This window comes from Crocodylus siamensis, chromosome 2 (genome assembly GCF_052110815.1).
Source record: "Crocodylus siamensis isolate JL-2025a chromosome 2, ASM5211081v1, whole genome shotgun sequence".
NCBI lineage: Eukaryota > Metazoa > Chordata > Crocodylia > Crocodylidae > Crocodylus > Crocodylus siamensis.
This window is the reverse complement of record NC_143396.1, coordinates 211,703,631-211,717,040: the sequence shown is the minus strand read 5'-3', so window position 1 is coordinate 211,717,040 and position 13,410 is coordinate 211,703,631. Positions and strand designations below refer to the sequence as shown.

The following is a 13,410-nucleotide window of genomic DNA, read 5'->3' as shown; positions in this document are numbered from 1 at the left end:
CACACACACACACACACACTTGCAGTATTGCCAGGTTTCAAGATTTCTGGCATTTTTCTTAAAGCCTACGCTTCAGGAATGACACACTTAGCTTTTTCTTTTATATATATAAAAAAAATTAAGAATATATAGATATACAGATAGTTATATATAAAAGAAAGAGCTAAGTGTATCACATTTCCAAAGCGTAGACTTTAAGAACAATTCACGAGAGCTGGCAACACAAGCCAGGGAAGCCCCCAGGACCTCCCGGGCGCTGGGCGCAGACCTGCCCGCAGTCAGGCCGCGCGGGACGGGCTGCTGTGGCAGGGGAGCGCCGCGCACCTCCAGCCGCAGGGGGCGCTGCGCGCAGCCAGGAGGCTTTTTCTTGCTGTGAGCGGGGCCCTCTTGGTGCTGGTGCAGTTCCTCGTCCTGCGCCCAAGGCGGAAGTGGTGATCGGGGGGGGGGGCTCCGCACCGACGGCGGCGGTCTGGCCGGGTGAGTACCGGGCGGGACGGCGGGCGGGAGCGGGAGCGGGAGGGGAGCGGAGCGGCCGCGGGGGGAGGTGGGTCCCAGCCCCGGGCTCGGCTAAGGTTTCGCTTCCCCCGCGGGCCCGGCCCGGCCCGGCCCTGCCCTGCCGGGGGGCGCGCAACTTCCGTAGACCCCGCAGGCACAGCGCCGCGGCGGGTCGTGCCCGGCCTGAGGGAGCTTCGCCTCTGGGCTGCGCGGGAGGCTCCGGGTCGGGCCCGTCCTGTGTGCAATAGATCTCTCTATATCTATATCTATAGCTATAATAATGTATCTGTAATGTATAGCATATTAACATATAGGGTATATAATATATAGTGTGTATATAGTGTGTATGTGTATCTACATGTTGTACAGTATAATATCTATCTATAATGTGTGCGTGCATGTATCTATATATTGTATGTATACAGGGCATTCATAAAGTCCTTGTGCACTTCTAAACTTCAGTAACTTAGGTTGTAGGTATGATAAAGACAGTCCATAAACAGCATTTTAAAAGCAAATTTATTAAAGTTTTAGGACAACTAGAGTCCGCAGTGCTAGACTTCAACGTATTCACCATCCATCATGATACAGTGCTCAATCTGATCTTCCAACTCCTTGAAAACATTTCCCAGTTGCTCCTGAGTTACTGCACTAATTGCATTGGTGCAGAATGTGGTTTTGACAAGTAAACTACACTTTTAACTTGTCCCCATAAAAAGAAGTCCAATGGCAACAGGTCAAGTGAACAAGATGGCCAAGAAATTGGTCCACCTCTGCCTATCCATTTCTCTGGGAAAATGTCATTTAGGAACTGTCGTACATTCAGAGCATAGTGGCACTGAGCTCTCTCTTATTTAAGGATAAATTCATTATTACTGATGAAGTGTAGCATTGTGTATTCTAGTTGTCCTAAAACTTTAATAAATGTGCTTTTAAATGCTATTTACAGATTTGTTTCTATCATACCTACAACCTAAGTTATTAAGTTTAAAAGTCCATAAGAACTTTATAAAGACCCTGTACATATATGCCTAAATGTGACTTCACCTAGTGCTTAAGCTGCTTAAAGTAGTGTGAATATAGAGAAGAAACCACTAACAGTCATGTCTGAGCTAGGCACTGGGCAGTGTTTCTCAACCCATGGGTCACGGGTGGCACAAAGGTGGGTGGCAAGGGTACATGAAAGGCTTGTTGACAAACTTTAAAAATGGATTCTCTTTTAAAGGAGAAAAGTGTGGTTTTTCCCTTGCGTGCCCATCCCTGCTGCCCCATGCACTGGGGAGCTGGGGGTGGGGGGCAGTGGGTTGCGACTGAGGGGCACTGGGTCGGGACTGGCCACCAATGGGTCCTGGTACAAAAAAGCTGGAGAACTGCTGGACTAGACTAGACCTCTGGCGGTCCTCTCTGGAGTCCCTGCAGCGACCTCTTTCATTTGCAGGCAGCTGTGCTCCCTCTTTGTTTTTGCCCCATTTTTAGTTTCTGTTCTTTTGGTTGCCAGGACTCAGGCAGGCCACAGTGTGGCAGGGTGTTCCGAACACCCTGTGTTCATCTCTGACCTCTGGGGTGAGTTTGTGCACCAGTGCTGCCATTAGGTGGTGGTTGTGCAGCCAGAAAGCTGCCCCTCTGTTTTGAGGGCTGGGGTCTGCCAAGTCAGTCATTCTCAACCTTTTTCTCTTTTTTTATTTTTATAAGGCTCATGTTGAAGGCGAGTTTTGGTTGGTTTTCACCTTTTCTGACTACAGAGAAATGCTAAAGCCGTTCCTTTTGCTGCAAGGAACTTGGAAAGCCCTCTCCCGATCAGATTGTTTTTGACCAAGTTTAGATTATGGATTTGAACAGAAAGATTTGGATCAAGCTGAACATGCTTCAGGCAGGGGTTGGCTGCCCTAGATGACCTCTGGAGATCCCTTCCAGCTGGACTTCTCTGTGCTTCTCTGACACTGTAGATCCCTGTTTGAAAGCTGTGAGTTTATCTGGTCGCATGGCATGGCATGGCATGGCATGTTATGCTGGCATGGCATGGCATGGCATGGCATGTTATGCTGGCATGGCATGGCATGGCACCTTGCAGCAAAACAATCTCGAGGCTCATCAGCATGCCATTTCCCCCTGGCTGAGAACTGCTGTGATAAGGACTAGATTTGATTTTAAGCGGAGTTGAAATTTGTTGTAGATGTGGAGCCCCTTCTGGTGACTTCTGATGATTGACTTAAAAGCCGGTATGCTTTTGTAGGTGCGTAGAATATATGGGTGGTTAATGCAGCTAAATGGAGCATTTCAACAGGCCTTGTGCTGAAGGAATCAAATGACAATAGAAACAGTGATGAAGTATGTGAATTCAATATAAGTCGATTTTCACCTTTTATGCCAAAAAAAAAAAAGCATCGCAAGATGTAGTTTAATATACCGTAGAAAAAATTTGCATTTTTTTATCTTAGTGAAGCAATAGAATTTGTTTCCATGGCAGTCGGTGGAAAAAAAACAAAACTCTTGCCCATGCTACATCTGTGCTATGCCATAATATTGTAAACTAGCAATGCAGTATGCTCTCAAAAGTATGCTACAAACTGTTCAGATATATAAGTTCCAATCTGTGAAATGTCTGGAGGTAAGCGTAGTCTGCCTTCAGTTTTGTGAATTTCCATGAATCCAAGCTGTCCAGAAAATTACTTCAGTTGTAGCACAGTGGTAGGCAGTTGTCAAAGTTAATATCAGAACTTTATTGCTATAATAACCCGTATAAACACAATACAAGGCCAATAATGTTAAAACATGTCAAATAGAGAACAGAGACTGTTTAACAATGAATGCACAATACACCCCTTCATATTCAAGAGCCCAAAACATTTTACAAATACAAATTAAATTTTGAAACTACTGAATGAGGTAAACCATGACCCTGCTTTAGAGATGGCAATATGCATGTCCATAGCAGAGCTAAAAGTATAAGAGTCCTCATTTCAGCCCTAATTGTGCAGCATGCATATAGTTCAGTGAGACTACACACCGACTTACATTTAAGTCAGCAGCATTTGTTGTGCAAGTAAAGCTATCGCCTGCATATGCATCTGTGAATCAGTCTAACAGACTTGGCCCTTTCATTTCCTTGGTCCGTAGGATCTGTCTACTCCTGCTTTCTGCACTTCCTCAGTATTTATAGCATGCACATTACAGTAGTTTCTGAAAACCTCATGCTCTTTAAATCCTCACAAACCTTGTATTCGGTCTTCCTATTTTACAGAGGAGAGAGCTGAGGTTCAGGGAGAATCAGTCGTACAGGAAGTCTGTGGCAGAACAGAGGACTGAACCTAGCTGTTGTGTCCAAAGCTAGCAGTCCATGGCCTTTGATTACTATGTGCAGTCCATTTAATTGATACAGTTCTTAAAAGCATTCTTTGTGAAGCTAAGAAGTATTTCACCTTAATTATAATCTGTTGATCCTATGTTTAAAATTAAGTTATCAGATGTGGGTTTTTTTCTTTGTTATTTACTACCAATGTAATGCTCAAGGCAGTTTAAACTATATTCTGAAGAAGAGAAATACTCTTTCCTTCATATTCTGCTTTGGATACCAATTGCATTTTTCTTCATATTTTGCCTCCAGTTGAAAAAATGTTTCATGTGTAAGAAAAGCCCTGTGGTGGAATATTTTTTGAGATTAGTTGGAAGATGCAGTAGTTTGAACATCCAATAAAATTCAGCTCACTCTGATATGATAAACATAACTTAAGCCCACAAGGGAAAGAGTATGTGCATAACTGAGTGGCTCCTATCTTGTCTCTTAAGTAACACTAAGTACACAGTTACTTAATCATAAAAGTATGTCACCATTCTCTCCAAGCAAAAGAAACCAGCTAAAAAGCTTCAGAAATTCCCAAAGGCCTGTTATACCCAACACCAATGATTTATAGCTGCACTGAAGTGTTAAATACTTCATTATTATTATTATTGCTCTTTGATGGGTTTCATATTCAAAGCAGATACCTTTTCTCCATTTTCAGAGTCTCACGTTGATGAGATAATAAAATTACATCGTAGCTGTTGCCGAACAGACTTGGGAGATTTAGCAGGCATTGCTTATGGTTCAAGAAAATGTATGAACAAAAAATTACTGTCACTAATGGCATTACAAGAAAAATTAATAGTTTCTTGTAGTTTTAGCTCTGGTTGAATCTAATATTGCTTTTTGTTTCTCTAGCACCTTCCAGCTGAGGATCTCAAAGCATTCTAAAAATATGAGTGTAAACTTGCAACACCTTATCCTATTATCCCAAGATGAGGGAAATCTGAGACGCAGTGAATAAGCATCTGACCTTGACAACACTGCTGAGCACAGTGCTTATTAGTGGTGAGTATTCTCTTTGATTAATGGGCCTGGTAGTGAGTGTTTACCAGATTGAATTTTAAGTAAGTTGTTGGAAGTTGCACAATAAATCCATGTCAGATTCAGGAATTAGAATGGCATTTTCTGGATCCCCAATTCCACCTATGCACATAGGGCAAAATGCTGTTAAAAATTCTTCCCAGAAATAATTGTATTCCTTCCTTGCACTGATAAGGATGTCCCCTACTGAGAACACTCTAGATGAATGATTATCAACTTTGTCAGACTGTAGGTACTCCTTAGAAAATGCCAGTTGTTAGCTTTTGCTTGTTTTTTGACTACAGAAAAATAATAGAGTGGTTGTTCTTTTGCACAGAACTCAGATCATAACAGGTCAGAATGTTTTGGACACGATGAATTCCTATTTAAAATCTCTAGGTTTGCTTTACATGCCATGTGTAGGTGTTTGTAGATGCCTATAGCAGCTAATATTGCATGGCACCCTTTAAAAGATCTTGTGGCACCCCAGTTGAGAATTACAGCAGTAGATAGACTACTGTGATGAAAACAAAAGGGTAAAATTTTTGTTTTGTAACTACAAATAGGGAGACAGTGTTGTCAATAATCTGTATTGGTTTTCTTTTACTCCTGCTTTCCTTGTACACAAAGGGGATAAATAATGCTAAAACATCTCTTGATAATGTCTATTGCATTTAGTATTTAAGTTTAAATTTGTTATACTGTCTAATGCATTTTGTGTACTGTGTCTGTAGCCACACAAGTTGTCACCATTATGTAGGGACTGGCAATAAGCACTTTGATGTCCATGCCCAACAAGGTGTAGAATTAGAATTAATTGTTACTTCCATCTTTTTTTCTCCCCCTAGTCACTCTAAAGCAGGGGTGAGTAAAATATGACCCATAGGCCGGATCTGGCCTGCAGAGGAATTTTGCCCAACCCACGGCGGGTCCCTTGGTCCCACACAGCTCTGGTATGAGGGGCAGCCTGAGCCATTGCACCTGTGGCTGGTCCCACTGCCCCCCAGGCACACAGCAAGGTAGGGCTGACACAGTGGTAGGCCTCCATTTCCGGGCAGCTCCAGCAGCAGCATCTCCTTCCAGCTGCTGCTGCCAGACTCGGCCTTGCTGCCCAGACACTTGCCCACCCACCCCACACCAACCACTGGAGGCAGGACCCATGTGGACAGGACACTGGGCCAGGCACTTGAGATGGGGTCCTGGCCTCACCTGACCATCCCCCTCCCAAACACCACTCCCTGCCTGCCTGCAGCCCCTTCCCACATAAGGAGTTTTGGTGAGCTGTTATGTTGGGGTAGGGGGGAAGTGCTTACCTGGCCTGCAGCAGCTCAACAAAACTCCCTATGTGGCCTGCTTGCCCAAATAATTGTCCATCCCTGCTCTAAAGCACATTCAGATACTCTTTACATGTTTAGGCACTTATTTATGTTGACAGGATTCTGGGTGCAAAAGGAATCCCAGAATGCCTATGACATGTACATTAAAGTTGGAAAACTTAGCTTAACTTGGAGTTTTCTTTACTGTTTTACTTAAAGTTTTTTTTTTTTTACCAGGTTATGAAAGTATGCAGGTCAAAATACAGGTACAATAGCTAACATTGCCAGGTACAGTAGCTAACATTGTGATTAATTTGAATTTTAAATGGGATTATTTGAATCTTTATTGTTAAACATAAGGTCTGATGCTCACACTAGAGCCTGTTCTTCAGGTCTGACTGAGACCATCCTAAATTAACCTCATTGCTTCATAATGCAGAAGTAGAAACTGTTCCATGGCATCAAATTACCTAGTGCTTAAAATTTCTAATGCAGTTCGATCATAAATAGTGATGCCTCTTAGAGACCTTAACTATACCTTGGGCTTGCTTAGTTGCAGGGTGTTCCAGCATTGCATTTAGTAATTTTGGTATAAATTATGACAAGAAAGTTGTTAGAAAAATCCTGTCCTCCCATTCTACTTGGAAAACACCTCTTCATGTATTGTCACATAAACTGTCCCCTTGCACAGAGATGCCACCCCCAGGGCCAAAGTGGCTCACAGTTGGGCAAAATGAGTGCCTCAGTCTTGCATGCTAGTTAAAATCATTGAGTGCATCCACACATGCAAGCATGCAGGCTTGCAGCAGCTTAAATAGAAGCAGTGCAAATTTGAGCCAGGGTTTTTTGCCTCAGCACATGTGCCTGGACATGCACTTTGATGTGGGGCAAATTGTGCCACTTGGAGCAAAATAATCCTGCCTGCCTCCTCCTGCATCTGCAGCCAGGGGGAGGGAGCTAGAGCTCTAGGCCAGCACCTGTGTTGGCCCCAGCAGTACAAAAAGCTGCCCTGTCAAGTAGCTCAGGAGCTTCTGGGGCCCAGCCAACTGGCATCTGGAGAAACTAACCCAGAAGCAGCTGTGAGAGCTCCCTGCACCCTCTACCCACTGCAGCAGTGTGACAGTGGGGGCTGCTGCCTGCTATGACCTGCTGCCACCTGCAATAGTATGTGGCCCCAAGGCTGCACGCCTGCCAGACCTGGATGGAGACTGCACAGCCAGTAGAGGCACCTTCCCCTTTGTGCCAGTGGGTAGTGGCTGCACAGTAGCCTTTGTGCGGCACTACTGCCATGTGTGCCCCTGCCCAGCCACCTGTGCAGCTGTCACCCGGAAGATGTTCTCATGTAGTGGCCTGCTTCAAAGCTGGGTCCCAAGTGCCAGCCATGAGCAGGCTCTTCTGCATGGGTCCTGCCACTCATCTCACTAGTAGGAATTCCAGTGTTCCCTATTTAAAACCTGCAAAATCTCTGAAAAAAGTCCCAAATTAACTTTTTAAAATACCCCAAAATCTATGTTCTTCCACAATTAAAATGAGAGAGATGTATCAGCTGGACAATGTTTTATTAATATATTGACAATTGTAAAGCAACTTGGAAGCCTACCAGTGCCTCTATTTTCATAGTAAAATAAATTCTAATAATCTATACAGTTTGGCATTAACTTTGGGTTTCTCTGTTATGGAAAAATTAGAGCTGCCCCTACCACCTTCTCTCACCAGGATATGTGCTGTTGAGCAGCACTGATATACCACTGTCCTGCCCCAGCCCTCATTCTGAACCCACAGCTTACACCATGACCCATTTCCCTCATTCCTGCCCCACAGGGCCAGGAATGCGGGTGAGGAGTTTTTGGGGGTTTGTGGGCATGGAAGGGGCTACAAGTGGGGGCTGCTCAGGAGGGGTCAGTCCCCTGTCCCCCACAGGGTGTAGACCCCCTGCACACCTAATGGACTGCTCCCCCACAGTGGTCACATGCCCCTCACAGAAATCATAGCAGCTGGGGCCTGGGCTCTGTGCCAGGGAAGTAGGGGGTGGAGGTAAACTACTGAGGGTGCAAGAGACCGTGGGGAGGCAGCTTGGGAGGGGTGGGTCCACTGGCCGCCCCTCCCCCCCCGCATGGCTCTAGCTCCTCGCCCCCCCCCGACTTGCCCTGCAGCCGGTTGCGGCCCACTGCTTGCCTCCCTGCTCGACTATAACCCAACTCCCCACTGCGCTCCAGCCCCCTGCTCAGTCCATGGCTGGGTGCAGCCCTCCCCTCACTGCTCTGCCTGAGGCCAGGTACAGCCCCCCAACTTGCCTCCCTACTCAGGTACAACCCCCCAACTTGGCCTGTGCCTGGCTCAGCTCCAGCCCCGCCCCCCCCCTTGGCATGTGGCTGGGTGTGCAGCCTCCTCCTAGCCTCCCTGTTCAGATCTCTGCCCCTGCCACCAGGTATCCATTCAGCCTCTACCATAGCACACTGCTTTGGCCTGGCTCAGCACAGCGTGGGGCTGTGTGTTTTCAGGCAACTCTGGGCTGTCACCCAGGGCTGCTCATGGGGACCGCTGGCCACACCAGCCTGGGTCCTGCATGCACAGAAGCACCCTGGCTGGATGGTGGAGGGCTCATGCAGGCAGGACTCAGGCCGTATGGCTGGCAGTCCCCACAAGTGGCACACAGCCCAGGCTGACAGCCCAGAGCTATCCAAAAGCACACGGCCCCCTGAGCCAGACCACAGCAGTGCACTGTGGCAGAGGCTGCATGGATACCTGACGGATGGGGCGGAGCTGTGCCGCCCCCTGCTGTAAAGGGAGGCTGTGCCACAAGGCCAAGAATGTGGCTGCTGTTGCTGGTAAGCTGCAGGGGGGGAGGGTTGGAGCCAGCTGGGGGGGGGGGAGGGGACTGCAGCCAGGTGGGGAGCACACCGGGGGGTGGGGGGAGAGGGGACTGCAGCCAGGCTGGGGGGCTGGAGCTGAGCAGAGGGGCGAGCGGGGGGGGCTGGAGCCAAACAGGGAGGGAGGGAGGGGAGGAGGGCTGTACCTTGCCGCAGGGCAAGCAGGAAGGGCTGGAGCCATGCAGGGGTGTGGCTGGCAGACCCACCCAACCCAAGCTGCCGCCCCATGGTCCCCTGCATCCTCAGTAGTCCCCCTCCTCCAGCTTCCCCCACTCCCTGCTTACCTGGCACAGATCCCAGGTCCCCGTCGCTGCAGGAAAGGGCCAGCCACAGAGATGCTCTGGCAGGCTACCAGAGCATCTCTGTGGAGGACCAAGCCCCTGGTTGCCCCAGGGCATGGTCCAGGACCATGGTCTGCCCCACTTTTTTCTGCCGCTGTTTTTTTGTTTTGTTTTGGTTTTTTTGTGGGTTTTTTTGAGGACTTTGAGACACTGCAAGACGCACATGAGCACTCATGTGGATGCGCCCATTCTGCCCATCAGCAAGTCAGTGCTTAGAACTCAATGACTCGCAATGGCATGTTGCCATGGCACCCTAGAGTGATGTGAAATCCTTACAGGGGTGCCACAGGTTGCCACACAATGTTAACACTGTTAGATATGTTAACTCACAAAGTAAATCCAGAGATTTTAAATAGGAATCCATAGCATCAAAAACTTCCTGACTTGTTGGGGGGGTCTGAGTTCTTTGCAACATAAGAACTGCTCCATTATTTTTTTTAAAAACGAAACAGTGAAAACTAAAAGCTGGCATTTTCTGAGGAGTGCCTCAATTCTAAAAAGGTTGAGAGCATCTGTTCTAGCTTCTTGAAAGGGCTAATCAGGAAACATCATTAAATGTAATGTTTAGGTTTGTTCCAGTTCGGGTACTTCTACATGAACAAGGGAACAAGCTACTGTTTGGGTTTTTTTTACATGCAGATTTAATTTTCGATGTTTGGTTAATTGAGTAACGTGCATTATGAGCTGCTTAATTTGGCATTGCCTTTGTAGCTAAGCTGCCAGGCATAAGTGTTCTAAATGGCATAACTCTTCCGCATTATGAAAGATTGCAGAGATTCTGGTGCCTCTCATGTAGAGAAACGACAATAAATGTTCTTGGAAGAGTAACTCATCTTATTTTTAACTTCCATGCTTATGTCGTTATGAATAAGCACATTCCTTTGAACCTTTGCCGTAAGCAGTAACGCTGAGCCAAAGGAATTAAATGATTGGCAAATTATTCATAATGCCAAACTCTAGTTTGAAGTCTTACTGAACCAGGAGAAGAAGGGATATAACTCAAAGTAATTGAAGAAAAAATGGTCTGGTTTGCAATGTCTCTGGTTTTCCTAAATTTTGACTAATGTGTGAACTCTTAGTTAAGTGTAGAGACAAACAAATTAAACTGGGTATTGGGTCGAAAGTATCTTTCATTTTCAAATGCATCCCCTTTTCCTGGCCTATGGCTTATTTTAAGTTTATCTTTTGTGAGGAAATTTTCCAGGAACAAATCATACTGGTGCTTCTGGACTTGGATGCAGTACTTTTCCCAGGAAGATCGTAAATTCCAGTTAGTTTATTTAATTATCTCCTCAGCTGGTCCAAGACAGAAGCCTGTACCCTTCAGTGCAACAGAATAGGTGTCTGCTCACTAGGTACTTAGGTGTGCATTAGTAGAGGCACGGCCGCTGTTCCTTTGAAGGAGAAAACAGATGCAAAGATGGACTTAATATCAATAAATAACTAAAGGACTAAAAACTAGAGACTCCATTTAAAAAAAGTGAATTATTTTAAAATACAATGCAGTGATCTAATACGGGTTTTGGCTATTGTATAACAGTTCTACTAGACTTCAAGGCTCAGAAAGGTCTCCTATATCTGCCTTTTTTTAACGTGTCTAAACTTTCCAATTTATAAAATGGAGATAAATGTACTTGCCTTCCTTTTGTAAGCTTTTTGGAGATGTGCAGGTGAAAAGCTCTGGATAAAAGGGGACTGTTAGCATGTTGCAGAAGTACAGGATTTTTGATGGGACAATGACTGGTTGCTCTGACTCACCCATTGCAATGAATATATCTGGTGGTTGTTTTTTGTTTCCATGAACTAAGTGGTGCACAACTATTGTAGTTATAGGAACAATTCATAGTTTCATAGTTTCATAGATTCAAGATGGAACGGAATAAATTTTCTGTTTGTGCAGCACTTATAGCTGTTAAGTACTGTAAATATCAAACTATTAAGATTATATAGCAAGATGTGACCCTTTATTTAGTTAGATAGTACTTGCAATATCTTGCTGAAGTACTGCTGAACAAGGATTTTAAAAAAACAAACAGAAGATGGAGACCTTCCTTTAACTGTTGCTTCTCTCTGGAATATATGTGCTCATCAAACCTGACCTGTTTGTCTGGCTTGTTCCTGTTTTCTCTTGTGTGGCCATGTTGGGTGCTTCTTGGGCCTTGTGCCTTCATTCCTCTGGGAGTAGAATCACATAATTCTGTCATTCCTAGACTGGGCCCAGGGTTGCGGTGCCTCCAGCTTGGTTTCCTCTGTAGTTATTTCCCTTTAGGAGCTTCTTACCAGTGGATTAGTGAGAACCAGGGTGGATTTGATTTAAATCACTGGTCAGGAAGCCTCAATGTAATCCTTGTTTTCCACAAAAAGTGCATTCTTGCTGTTTGATATCCTTTATTCATTTAACTTCTTGAAATTTTGCATTTTAGAGAGAGGTAAGGACTTGACTGTGTACGCAGACCTGTAGAAAGACAATAGGGCTGATGGGTGGGTAATCAGGTCTGTTATCTCTGATCTGCATATACTGCTCTTAACGGGGATGTTATCTCTCAAGATGGCAAACTCTCCCTGTGCCTGAAGAAATGTGTTTGTATCCAAAAGCTTGCAAAGAAGAATTTTGCCAACTATTTAGTTAGTCTAATAAAAGATATCACATCTACCCAAAGAGCACTGTGTGCCTATGATTGCTGGAGACACAAATCCACAGTTTGAAAACTAAAACTAAGCATCATGAAGATGCTTAATGGGATCTTCTAGACTGAGCACTGAGTCCCATTGGGTAGAGTGATTTTTTTTTATTTTTTTTTTTTTTTCCTCCCCCTGTAATCTTTACTAATCTATAGAGGAGCCTCTGGGAACCCCATAAAATTGGACCCCTAATATAGTCATGGCCTCTTGTGAGCTATTTATAAAACTTCCAAAAGGTTATGCAAAATATATTGTCTCAAATATTATATAATTAGAAGTCATAATCCCTATTCCATGATATCTTTGAGCTTTAGCATATCTTAAAGTTAAAACTATCATTATATAAGTTTAATTTTTTTTTAAAAGCAGCTTAAAAAAATCAAAAAAATGATTAAATAAACTGGCTTAAATTTTAAAAATCAGATTTTTAAAAAATATTTTTTAAAAAAGAATTGATTTTTATCCACCCTGGTGAGAACATCTGCCCTAAAACAAAAGTATTTATTTGACAGTAAAGTCTTACCTTGAGTCTTAAAGGGTCTTACAATTAGAAAAAGCTTGCACAAGTCTACCTTCTTAAAGGCATACCACTTCTTGTTAGGACCACAGTAAGTATATCTTCATGTATCCCCATGCAGTATGCTCTGAGTTCTCAGTTTCAAATCTGTGCCCCACTAAGTGTGTGTCTGATTCTTCATTAACAGGGGAGTACTTGGTACTTGGGGAAACCTGTCTAGCTAATACAGTTGGGGGTCACTTCAGAGCACTAACATGAATGAATAGTTTTCTCATTGTTTTCCAAGCAGTTGCCAATAAACTGCTTGTTTATATATTGCTGTATTTGGGAGGCCTAGTTATATGAACCAGAACCCCATTGTGCCGAAGTACTTAAATATGCAAACCACTTCCTGCACTGAATTAAATGAAACCCAAATTAAAAATCTGACTAGAACAAGATGGTGCATCATATCTGTTAAGGTGTTAACATTTCAACATGTTGACTACAGCGCAAACATGAATATTGCACTCCCAGCTGAAAACTCATAAATGCTACAGATAGAATCCATGTGGTAATGGGAAGCCCTTTCTTCTTGATGGAAGGTATTTCTATAAGGTGTAACCCATGTAGGTGGTGGAAGGGGGGGCTAATGGGGCTTAGCCCCCCCAAAAAATGTGGGGCAGCAGTAGGGCTGCAAAGCAGCCTGCGTGTGGGCTTCCAGTGGCTGCAGCAGGGTGGGAAAGGGCACATGTGCAGCGGTGACAATGGGAGTGGGGCTGGGACTGAGGGAGGGACAGATGTTGCACAGCTGGGGTGGGGCAGGGTGCGGGACTGAGCAGTGAGT

General features: G+C 44.8%; 1 protein-coding gene across 3 annotated transcripts in view; it reads left to right on the top strand.

Annotated features, from left to right (window-relative positions):
* The first annotated feature begins 394 nt into the window (after window positions 1-394).
* TRAF6 (TNF receptor associated factor 6) overlaps window positions 395-13,410 on the top strand; it is a 35,764-nt gene continuing 22,748 nt past the window's right edge. Inside the window, exons 1-3 of one of the 3 annotated variants that reach the window (XM_090032954.1) lie at window positions 395-477; window positions 4,694-4,843; window positions 6,412-6,462. The gene's annotated coding sequence lies outside the window, so the exon portion shown is untranslated. Of the gene's footprint in view, window positions 478-2,187; window positions 2,459-4,693; window positions 4,844-6,411; window positions 6,463-13,410 lie in introns of all 3 variants that reach the window. The other 2 variants (XM_090032953.1, XM_090032951.1) reach the window with 2 other exon arrangements.